The sequence below is a fragment of the Ctenocephalides felis genome, unplaced genomic scaffold, assembly GCF_003426905.1.
Source record: "Ctenocephalides felis isolate EL2017-DRISC unplaced genomic scaffold, ASM342690v1 CF-g0.4_SCAFFOLD_01492, whole genome shotgun sequence".
Lineage (NCBI taxonomy): Eukaryota > Metazoa > Arthropoda > Insecta > Siphonaptera > Pulicidae > Ctenocephalides > Ctenocephalides felis.
The window spans coordinates 17,903,960-17,916,671 of record NW_020537646.1 but is presented as its reverse complement, the minus strand read 5'-3'; the positions used below and the strand labels follow the sequence as shown (position 1 = coordinate 17,916,671).

The 12,712-nt window shown below is 29.2% G+C and overlaps 1 pseudogene; it reads right to left on the bottom strand.

The window, feature by feature from the left end:
- Positions 1-10,775: 10,775 nt before the first annotated feature.
- LOC113370949 overlaps positions 10,776-12,712 on the bottom strand; it is a 15,250-nt pseudogene continuing 13,313 nt past the window's right edge.

The following is a 12,712-nucleotide window of genomic DNA, read 5'->3' as shown; positions in this document are numbered from 1 at the left end:
TATTTCTCAAATATTTACGGGTACGGGAAGTTCCAGGAATTTGTCATAGGCCATAGACCACTAGCTTTATTTCACTTTTATAATATTCTGATGAATTCCTGAAGTAATAATACGTTAATGTGTATACATGAGAATGCATAATTAGTATTTTTTTATTTATTTACTTTTCTTATTGTTTTAACAGCAATCAGAACTATTTTAACCTTATATATACCACAAGCTGTTTGTTGGAGTCTTATAACCTAATGTTTCAGAAGATCGGTTTACCATTTTCCAATGTGTGGGATTTTTTTTATTATCTCTAATGTCTAATAGTTGTCATATGATTGAATATTGTAGCTAGGTCTCGAAGTGCGATTTTTACTAGAAATTATCAAGTGGTAATTTGATATTTATGTCGGGCTTTGAAGATAGTGGAATCTAGAGAGCCCACATCCCAATCAATTTCGTCGCTGGGCCTGAAGAAAATTTTAATTTTATCATAAACTAGGAATTCTATTTCAGATTTAAAAATACTGATTTTTAGTTGTAACTGTAACAATTAATATAACGAAAAATTTAAAACTCAAAACATTTTTATAAATGTTAATCGTATCATATTTCCCAATTCTGAAGACATAAAGAATGAAATTATTAGGCGACTGGTTCCAATCAAATATTATGAATAATTGTATTGGTGTTGAACTCAATGAAACAATTTCAGAAATAAGTTACCGTTTAACTTTATTTTTTTGTATCACACCAAATGAAAACATCATCCGACAGTTAACAGTTTCTTCTTTTAATGCAAACAAGAGAGCTCTTTATGGTGTTAACAAACTGCTACAGTTTGACGCAATTCATGAGAAAATAAACCATGTGTAAATTTATTTGTTCTACTCCATACTATTGAATTATTCTGTATGTGGTATTATTGTGCATGAAGCAGAGAAGCAAAATACACAAATACTGGAAAAAAGTTAGAAACGCACATCCGCAGCATAATTGCGGTGGAATATTTCGCCTGGTGTTCAGTCGGCTTGTATTTGTTGTTTGAATAAAATGTTTCTGCAAAGGCTCGTTATCTACATGTTGGAAACAAATTTGTGGTAAAATTAAAACTAAAGAATTACGGCAGTGTTTGGTACATAGATATATGGAGCAAGGTTGTTCAATGAGGTCTAGTTGATATTCGATGAAATTTAGTTGGATTCAATATAAAAGTATGCCAGATTATTAAAGAGAATTGTTGGGTTAATTACCCATATATAAACAGAAAAAAAATGTATTTATGTGCTTCACGTAGTTATAAAATTTTCTCTCCTTCGATAATTCAGATTGTTGGGTTATAATTTAACCCTTGTAGCTGTGAACTGTATTAAACACTGATTTGTTTGTATATTATGTATTTGTTGCAATTCTTATTACAATCACTGATTTGTTACTAAGTTATATTGAAAGAAGATATATTTATTGGTTACTTATTACAACTCCGCTACCCCCTCTACTAGGGCTAGCAACCATTCCGTGCAAAAGCTCAATGCCATGAAGATTGTCACCTTCATAGCTAATATAATGAAACAACTAGTGGGGTATATGGCATCGTGCCTTAAGACAAATTGCTTGAACTTCCCGTACCGTAACGAGGAATACTGAATGTTTTTAAATAAATTATTATAAATATTGTAACATTGTCTAATATTTATAAGAATTATATAAACTGAACTGCAAAGTTGAAAATATTTGTTTAAAGTTTATTAGAACTATAATCAGAATTAAAAATAAAATCTGAATTATCTTCGATATACACAAAAAAATTATTGAAAAAAAAAGTTGAAACAAATTTTTATTTTCCAAAATGAATTATTTTGTTAAGACAAGCAGATAGTTCTTTGAATCATTTAAATTGGACGCTTAGTTCTTGCAAAAACTGCCATTTTTTGCACATTTAGCTCCGTATCTTCGAAATGGCTGGGCCTGCAATTGCCAAAAACTAATAATCACTTCTCCCAATCATTACTAATTGAATGTTTTTTAGATCATTCAAATCGGATGCTCCGTTTACTCAAAAACTCGATTTCTATTTTCTGCACTCTTTGCTCCGTATCTCCGTAACGGCTGGACCTGCCTTTGACAAAAAATAATCAGCTCTTCTCCCTATCAATAGAAATCGAATGTTTTTTGAACCATTTAAATCGATTGATCCGTGCGCCCCAAAACGTGACTGGAAATTTGTATCCATACATACATACACACACACATCCATTTTTTCTGACAATGAGGTATGCCAAAATGTTCAGAAACCTTCAAAACGTCGAAAAATGTAAAAATTTTCAATTTAGAAAATTTTCAATTTAGATTTTCGGCCCATTACAATAACTTACCCTACGGGAAGTTAAAAATACGTCCGAACAATAATATTAATATTAATTCATGCAATAAATTTATAATTTATTTTATAATTGTCTTAAATAGAGCTCAAACTGCATTTTTGAAGTCAGACATTGTTGCCCTTTATAAAAATAGAATTTCCTTTATAATTTGTGTTTATAAAAATATTTTGTGTCTATTTACTATCTGCTACGGTTTTAGGTACCTCGAACAATATTTTGTCGTCATTGTTGGTTCAATTAACTCGCTCCATAATAATTATGTCATTGTTTATTCTACAAATATTAACACAGTGGTTGAGACTTTGCCAAAGCCGCCTCCTGCAGCAAACATTGATAGCACCTACGTGCTTAAAGCCCATAAGTACAATACGGAATTATTTAATAATCCTCAAAAACATGATAACATAATATATCAGTGAACTCGAAAAGCTTTAGAAGAGTATGAGAATTCAATTGAGTACAATTTGTAATACATATGAAGATGGAAAATGTGCAAATAACAGTATCGTTTTAACATTCGATCATGAGTTCATTGACCCTCTAATAAATTTCAGATATACTTGGAAATGTTATGAAATTTTATACAAGAAGTTTGAGAGAGAGCCATATTTTGTATATTTGAATAGCTCCAAATATAAAACTGAAAAGTAATTGTCTTTCATCACTATTAATTAAACAAATGATTATTCCTTAAAATGCTGGTCCTATCATATATTAAATAAAGGGAGTTGACTTCAACATTTACCAAAAAACTACATAAATATTTATTTTTGAATTTTTCTTTGATGTTCAGTAAGGGAATGCAATCCCGGTATACAAATATACATACCAATAATTTTGGCGATAATAATATGGATATTTACTTCAAAACTATATGTATTTTCGGTATTGCAACATAAGCGCTAGTTGATACATATTACATTGAATTTAAGTTTCTTGGAATTATTTATTTTTAAAATTTCAAATTTGCTCAAAACAAATGTCTATTTTGGTTGTTCTATTGTATAAATAAATGTAAATTTTAAAATAATTAATATTTCAAGGTCGGGAGTATGTTTGCGCCACACAAAGCATGCGATATATTCAATCAAACATAAAAAAACAAATTTAAAATATAAAAAATCGACCGAGCTTTGATACCTCTTTTGAAAAAAATACACTAAAGGTTATATTGCAAAAAAAGTTGACGCATTTAATGAGGATTGTAAAATGGTAAAATACTTAATAGTTTCACAATGAAAAAAATCGAGCAAACAATGAAAACCTAAAAAAAACATGGTTGTTGCTAGTGTTGTTCACTGTATGAGACCTTTGAACATTATTTATGGTTACTGTATAAATTCTTATATAATTTCATTCAAAATATAGTGTATGTAATAATATAACCTAAACAATTTTACTGTATTTTCCACTAGATTTAATAATTTGTTACAGAATTTTCACATAAGTTATGTGCAATACTTACACGTAATAGGATAATATAGAATTATGATTTGCATAGTAAATTGCTGGTATATAGTAATTTAAATAGAGAATTTATGATAGACATAACTTAAAATTCATAATAATAAGACGTTGATAAATTCAAGGCTTTATTTAGCTTAACTTAGATTTTAATTGAAATCTAGCGAGTTAGTGCAATATGCTGTCTGCAAAATTGATTAAATTATCCTATAATATACGTGTTTGATATTCACGGCTTAATGAATTCAGAGCACACCTGAACTATCCTACTATCTTAGCAATTAAATATTAGAAGGATTATACAGTATATAGGTATATGCATAACAAATATTTTACTCCTAGACGAGAATATGGTAATAATTCACTTATGTCAAATTTAAAGCTGAACGTAATGCTAAGACGGCCATAAATTTTACCATATTATAATATAAAGTGGTCTACTTTTACATTGTTTGTTGGTTTTGATAAAAATGCAAAAATATTCAGAAAACTTTATGCACGCGCACACTCTTCTGGATCATAAAACATTAATCGTTAGAATAACAAACAAAACATTAGTGGTTCACCCAGGCGACTTTTTTTGGAGAGATGTGGTTCGCATAATTTTCCCTGAACTCGAATAATGAAATAATAAATGTAGAAGAATAATGAATAAATTGGAAAAGTATTATGGACATATATAAATAAATAATTCAACAATACAAAAAGTCTTGTCTAAAATATAATAATTATAAATCTACTTATGCAAATAGACAAATAAAAATATCAGATTAATGTATGATTTATGAAAGAATACTGCTGCAGTCGGATTTTAATAAATCTTTTTGAAATTTGTTAAGATATTTTTTTAGGATTGTTGTGATTATAGAAATACTAGCAAACCCGACGAACTTCGTTTCGCCACCAGATGGTTTCGTAAGAAATATGAAGAAATTTTTTGTTTGTTCTATATTTGAAAAGAAAAAAATTGATTTAATTATACAACAGTAATGAATTTATTTTGATTACAAAAATTAAGTGTTTTTTAGTTGAACTTCTCTAAGTAAATGAAAGTGAATCCGCAGAATATCCGTTTCAATGAAGTGCTCTTTGGTAAACCACATTTTTTGTTTTTTGGTCTGACGTTAACACAAACAAAGCGGATGGTTTTCCAACTCGTGAACAGGCAACGTATAGCTGTCCATGTGAAGAATAATGATTTTCTAAATAATCTATTTGAAATTCATCCCGCAAACACTAAGCGATTGGCCTTGCGACTTGTTATGGCGAATCCAAGGCGAACTGGAAATTGCAATCGTTTGAAGTCAAACGGAAGACCAGTCAGAATCATTGGTATGTCACCAAATTGCCAGCAATTTTTGATTGGAATGGTGAAATTCAGTGCGTGTACATCATTATTCTTTGCGGCAAGAATTGATCGTTGACTTAACCAAGCATAATTCTAATAATTGTCACTAATGTCATCACTCGAATTTTTAATTACGGTGCGTGAAGTTCCAGCAGCTTGCATTAAGGCACGATGCCATGCACAACTAATTTTCTTAGCTATAAACCTTGCGGAGCCCGAGACCTTTCCAACGAATGCAAAATTGTCGAAATCGGTTCGTGCGTACTGGGGTTATTTCGTCAGGAAGAAAAACCCGACTTATTTTTATATATATAGAAGATAATTATATTGTAGAAATAAATGAAAAAAAATACAAAAAAAAACTCACAACATTTTATTTCACTTATGAGCTAAGACAATATTAAAATATAATATATGAATAATATAAATGTAATGTCTACAATATTATCGCCGCAAACCAGCTGAGATGTACCAGAAATTAAAACAATATAAGATAAAATATATGTTTTGCAAATAGAATTATATAATTTAGATTAATAAATAACCCAATACGTTCAAAACTGCATATACATTATTTTTTATGCATGTTGTATTTTGCTTTACTTATTATTTAATAAAAAAATATTTTCTACTTATTGAAAAATGATTTAGAATTTGTTTCATGTGTCAAAAATTAATTTGTTTCATCATGATTTTAGATTAAACAGTGCCATATGAACTAGATTTTACAAATTAATTCACCTAAAATTTTAAGAAAAGCAATAATATTTATTTAATATATAATATTTAATAATAATTTAGTTTAAAGTTTAATTATTTATTGAACTATTAGGGGGAAGTCTCCTATTGGCGGACACCTGAGGTTATTTATAAATAAACCAAAAAATATTGCACGAAATGTTTATTAAATTATTATTTATTTTAGATAATAAAAGTTTAAATATAAGTTTGAAATCAAACTAAATTAACAAAACTGCAATATTTGCTGAAAAAGAATTAATACTATCAATCAAACATTGGTATCAAAAATTATGATTTTAAACAGTGGCACCTAGTACCGGACATTTCAAAATAACCTGCATTGATCACATATGTAGCCATCCCACACTCTGGATTGTCTGCACATGTGTCTTTGACGAATATTCTTAGATATTAGAAAATTAGTCACTATTCATCCCGATGCTCTCAGCTGGTGCATTTACCATAAGCTTTTCATTCTTTGATTAGGTAATACGAAAAATGGGGGTATGTAGTTAGCACTCATACAAAACAAAATTAAATAATTGATGTATATTCTCACAAGAAATATCAATATGTTTACTGTCCGACACTAAGGGACGACTTAGTGTCCGGTGCTAAGGGACAGACATTTTTACTTGTATTTTGAAACAAAAAGATTTATACTTGCTTAAATAACACGTGTTAAATAGAGTGTCCGGTGCTTGGTGCCGTCCGACGTTACGGGACTTTTCCCTAGAAAAATGTAATTTAGAAATTGTAATTGCCAAAAAGGTGATATTGTTCTTTTACCGTAGTAAAAGTAAAGTAAATATAGTATATATTTATTATTTGTGAATTTCTTATGCTGATCCAAAAACTGCATTTTCCGATACGTGTATAGCTTATGCTAAGACCATAAATGGAAAGATATTAAAATGAATATTGAAAAGTATTAGATAGAATATTAAATTGGAGACTTGAGCCATCTAGTATATATATATATATATATATATATATATATATATATATATATATATATATATAATCTGTGGAAAACCTATGCTTTTTTATCAAAAGCTTCTGCTCTAGTTCATAATTCGTTTATGGAATACTTTGCATCATACATTTTCCACGCGTGTTTGGTCGAGTTTAACGTTCGCATATACATTATATGACTCAATTCAAACCCTCGGATTTGATTTATAGCTGAGATAATTTTGATATTGAAACGTAAATACAGGTTAATCGTACCGCAATCGCAACATATATCAGATTAATAGTATGAACCCAATTCATAATATTTTATATTATCTTGATATCGTAAAGGCTTTTTATGGTGCACATTTCCATCGAATTTACGCGGACTTTCACAATTATTTCTCGTATAATGGTTTGTTTGTGAATATATGTAATTAACAATTTATGACAGATTGACCTATTGAAACCCAACACATGCAAACTTTATATTTACACATTTATAAAATCCTTTAAAACAATAATGTATTTTATTACAAATTCTTTATAATTCTAGTCTCTGCTTATGTAGAATAGATTTGTAGAATAGATCCTATATGAGAATTTTAGATCTTTATGGATTAAAAAACTAAGAGAATATTTTTTATATCTGCTCTTGTTATGAACATATAAGCATTAGTATTAAAATATGATAAAAATATCAGCTATCCCACATAAAAATATCACGCATTTTATGGGCAATTTTGAGTAACCTCGTATCCTTGATCCCGGTTAACACTGTACCAAATCAATGGTCGTGAAAATTGCTCATATGAAAAAAAATGTGCGTGAAAAAGCGAGGTCAGGTCAGCTGGCAATGCCTCGGTTGCGTCTAGACTCACCGATGGATGGTTTAGTCATTTGTCGGTGGAAAAATACATAGGGCTTTCGGCGTTTTCATTTGCCTGACGATGACATGTGGATTGAAAATTATCAAAATGAAATGAAAACGAATTATTAAATGAAAACCATTGTGGGACAAATTATTGCTATTGCGTTTTGGTTTTATTGTGACGTAGATATTGGAATGAGTACTTGGATTTTACATCAATTCATAATATCTGATTGGGTATTTTGTGACTAAATTGACAAAATACTAATTGTGAAAAAATTGCTGAAGTCTATACAATTAGTTTGCATACAATAAGATTATTTGGTGATGTCGTTAAATTAACACAAAGAAATTTTGTGTCATTAACAATAATATAATATATTATAACTATTCTTAAGACGTCAATTTAATTCAAAATGTTTCATTTTGTTGGAAGATTTTGAAATCTATCTTTTTGTTTGTGAACAACATTCTTGATAGTATTTTTATTAAAACTCTAAATAGAATGTTACAATTACGTTCATACGCATGTATTGTCAAGTTATTTATTCATTTTGCTATTAAATTTGTATGTTGTATATCATCTGAGATCATAACAAAGTTTAGATAGGATTTAAAAGTTCATGAATAAAACATGGCCGCATAAACTTGAATCGATCATCTACTTTATAATATTCAATATTGCTTGCTTTTACGTTTGTAATAAAAAAAGATTAGTTTGGTGCCGGAATCCACCATGATTTTTTCATATTTTAAAGTAGAAGGCAAAAGATGCGCAATCAGTAATTACCTTAATTCTTACGACGTCGCTATCAAGTGACAAACGGCCAAGTATCAATATTCATAACAATCGTATTTTTTATGTCGGTAATTTTTTCGGTTTTGAGCTCTTTTATTTAGTATGTGATACCTGAATATTTTTCCAGTGTACGTTATTTAATTGTATTTGTCATATTGTCATAATATGTATTGTTAATTCTGAGATAGATTCAAGAGCCTTTGATATAACACTACTAATCTATTTGGGGTAAAAAGGACCACTTATACACTGGCAAAGATGGAAACTATAAAAAAATAGTAAATATAGAATGAATTTAATTCAAAAATAAAAATTTTACAAGAGCTATATCAAATTAATAGTTATTCCAGGTATGTTGATGAATATTTCTGATGAAGTACCAGATCAAGGTTATATACAGTGTGATCTTTGTGAAAAATGTTTCCATGAACTTTATATTACGCATTGGTTAAACTATTAACTAGATAGATATTATTGAAAATCTCTTCAAAACTTAAAATATTGGACCCTTAAATTTGTTTTTCCCCTTGCAGTCGCTTCTTACCTATTGCAAATTTTAAAGATTTTTGTTAATGATTAGTTATTGACTTTATATACACGTACATTAATCACATACATTTTATAATTAATCTTTACACTTTTATTTTATTTGCTTATATTTAATTGTATATTGCACCATATATTCTTTTCTTTGACAATAATTTTCTTGTTTAATAATGTTGTAAAATTAGTGGGTTGTGAAAATTTTAAAGATTTAAAAAAAGTACTTCCATGATTAGGAATTAAATGGGATTTTTACTTGAAATTGCTCGATAGTTGTTTGTTTGATACGTGTTATGTGTTGTAATGTTGTTCATTTAGTTTCGGCAATATAATTACTGAAAGTTAAATTGGACCTTCCAGCTCCACTATCCTACCTAAACTCTAAATATCTTTATGCAAAGTTTTATATTTAAAATCTCATATAACTCAAATAATTCTGTTAATAATATTTTAATATTACAAAAACTCATTTTTTGTAATTCAGCAGATAATAAATTAATTTTATTATAGAGAAGAAATGAATTACATAGCATAGTTGATCTCTGTAGGTTGATAACTAGAATGCAAGTTATAGGACTATTCTGGTCAAACTATTTTAAATCATTTTGTAAGTTGCGTTGCTTCTTTATTTCAATACTTGAACAATCATCATAAATAATAGAAGACAACAAAGAAAATAGAAATTTAATAGACCTATCAATATTATATTATTATCCCAGCAGCGGTTAATAATCTGATTAATTAAATGGTTCTGGGAGAAGACGCGGCGCTGTGAATGTTCGGTCGTAGTCCATATGTTGCTCCGGGATTACTGTACGTGGACCTGGTTTAATTAAAGGACCTCATGATTAATTTTCAAAGCTTGACACTCGGCCAGCATGTTCAACAAGGATGTACTTCGTTCCGTGAATATGTATTGTGATAAATTTTGTACGATGATAGGATAGAACATACTGTGTTCGTTATAGTAATGAAGGAATTTAATGTAAGAACCAAATTACTTACAGCGTAATTGTTCATTTCTATCAAGAATTTTGATAAAAAACATTGTCGAGAGTATTGATCTATCACCGCTAAGAACAAAGAATAGATAGACCTCAAAATCTCATTTTAGTAATTATAAACTAGAGAAATATTTACTATCTACTATGTTTTCTACTATGATTTATTATTCAAAGGATATTATATGAATATTTAAAATATCAGTTGTGGTTCAGCATGTTATTTAGAAGACACGTAAGCGGGTGGAAAATGTTGGTAACAGTTAATTATGTACAAACGATGATGGATGGTCCTTGTTATGTTTTCGTTCAGGCATGCAACACATTAACATACATTGTGGAAAATGAGAAATTTTAAAATACTTCTCTTTATGGATTATTTCAAATAAATATTCATGACATGGGAAAAACAACGATAACTTAATTTGTTGTCAACTCAGAATTTTGACCGAAGCGAAAATGTATAGGAATAATAGATATATACAAAAGTTAATTTATTATATCTTAATAGTATCAATTAATATAAAAATGTAGTTGATTTTTTCCAATTACTTTATATTTATTTAACACATATTTCTTCTAACAATGTTTACAGATTTCTAAAATGTCAAATAAGACTATCAGTATTATTATTAAATTAAATATAATAAAAAATATAAAAATATAGAGACTTAATATTATATCACGGTCTTAATTCTTTTCCCTTGCATTTACTATCATGGCCAGGTGGCACAGATTCGTCTCCTCCTTTTTTCCCCTCTCCGGGCATTTGGAATTTTACTTTTATTTTCGCTGATTTTGCCAAACGAACTATATGTGATAATTTTACAGCTATAGCCGCAGATTCTGAAAAACCATCGGCTGGTAAAATTTTCATCTTGCTCTCCTTGATCAGTTTTTTAGCTTGCTCGACATTGGTTCCTTTCAATCTAACAACTATCGGAACTTTTAATTTTAGCTCTTTGGCAGCATCTATAATACCCTTAGCAACAATATCGCATCTCATGATTCCACCGAAAATATTAACCATAATGGCTAATACTTTTGGATCCGTGGTGATGATCTTGAAAGCTTGTTTAACAGCTTCAGCAGTAGCACCGCCACCAATATCTAAAAAGTTAGCTGGATCTCCTCCATGTAATTTGATGATATCCATTGTTGCCATAGCAAGACCAGCTCCATTTACCATACATCCAATTGTTCCATCTAAAGCAATATAGTTAAGGCCAAACTTTGCGGCTTCCTTCTCTTTAGGATCTTCTTGAGTCCAATCACGTAAGTCAAATAATTCTTTTTGCCTAAAATCGGCGTTGTCGTCAAATCGACATTTACAATCCAGGCTGAAAAATACTTTTTCTGGTGGACCTTCATGTATGTCTTCAGCAAATGGATTAATTTCAACTAAAGTGCGTCTTTTTTGACAAAAATGTCGTACATCTTTTCTAGAACGCAGCTTGTATTTTGTGCAAAGTCGTCTCCTAATCCGATGGCATTGGCAATTTTACACGCCTATAATATTTAATTTTAAATTATGAGCATTTAATAATATAAACCGAATTGAAACAATTTAGTAATTTTAGTTTTTATTTGGTTTATATATAATTTTAAAATGGCTTTATTATAATAAAACCGGTAGTGTTAATAATTAACTTCAATCATTTAGAGCATTAATTTAATTAAACAAAATAACATAGAATCACTTAGAAATTTACTAATTCGCAATTTATTATGTTATGATTCAATTTATTCCGTAAGTGGATATTAGTTCTATTATCAGTACCTGTTCATGCGTTAATCCTTTAATAGGATCTATCGGTTCGTAAATAATTGCCTTCGGATTAGTCTTAGCAACGTCTTCTATACTAACTCCTCCTTGAGAAGAGGCGATAATAACAGGACCTCCAAAAGATCGTTCCATCATAACGGCTAAGTAAAATTCACGTCTTGGAAACATTCTTTTAGTCACCAAAACAGAATTGCAATTCTGCCAGCTGATCCTGTTTGTTTTGTGACTAATATTTGCCCTATCATCTATATAATAGAAAAAAGATTTGACTTACGATTTTTTATTAAACTAATCTCATTTTTTCATTTAATTAATAATTTTATTATTAATCAAGTTTGATTATTTATTTGTTCTTATTTATATAGTTATTTATTGGATTAGACCGATCGTAGTTTTCTATTGTTACCTGTTTAGCAATGGTTTCTGCCTGTTCAGGTGTCGAAACCATTTGGACTCCTCCTTGCAATCCACTTTTAAATCTACCGACACCTCTTCCCCCAGCCAAAACTTGGGCTTTTCAATACAATATCTCTAGACTTTAATTCCTCAGCAAATTTCTTAGCTTCTTCTGCTGTTTTAGCTAAGTGAAAGTCTGGAACCTGTATACCTCCTTCCTTCAAAATACTGAAGGAAACATGTTCTAGTACATTGAGCTTTCTTCGAAATTCATTAAGAGAAATTTTTGATTTTAGTAATTTTTTTGAATTTGTTTGAAATGGGTGTATCATTTTCCTTCTAAATGTTAGCATGTTGGATTATTAATTTCAATTTCGTAAATAAGGTTGAATTCTAATAATTGAAAAATAGATATCATAAAAATATTTAAAAATAAA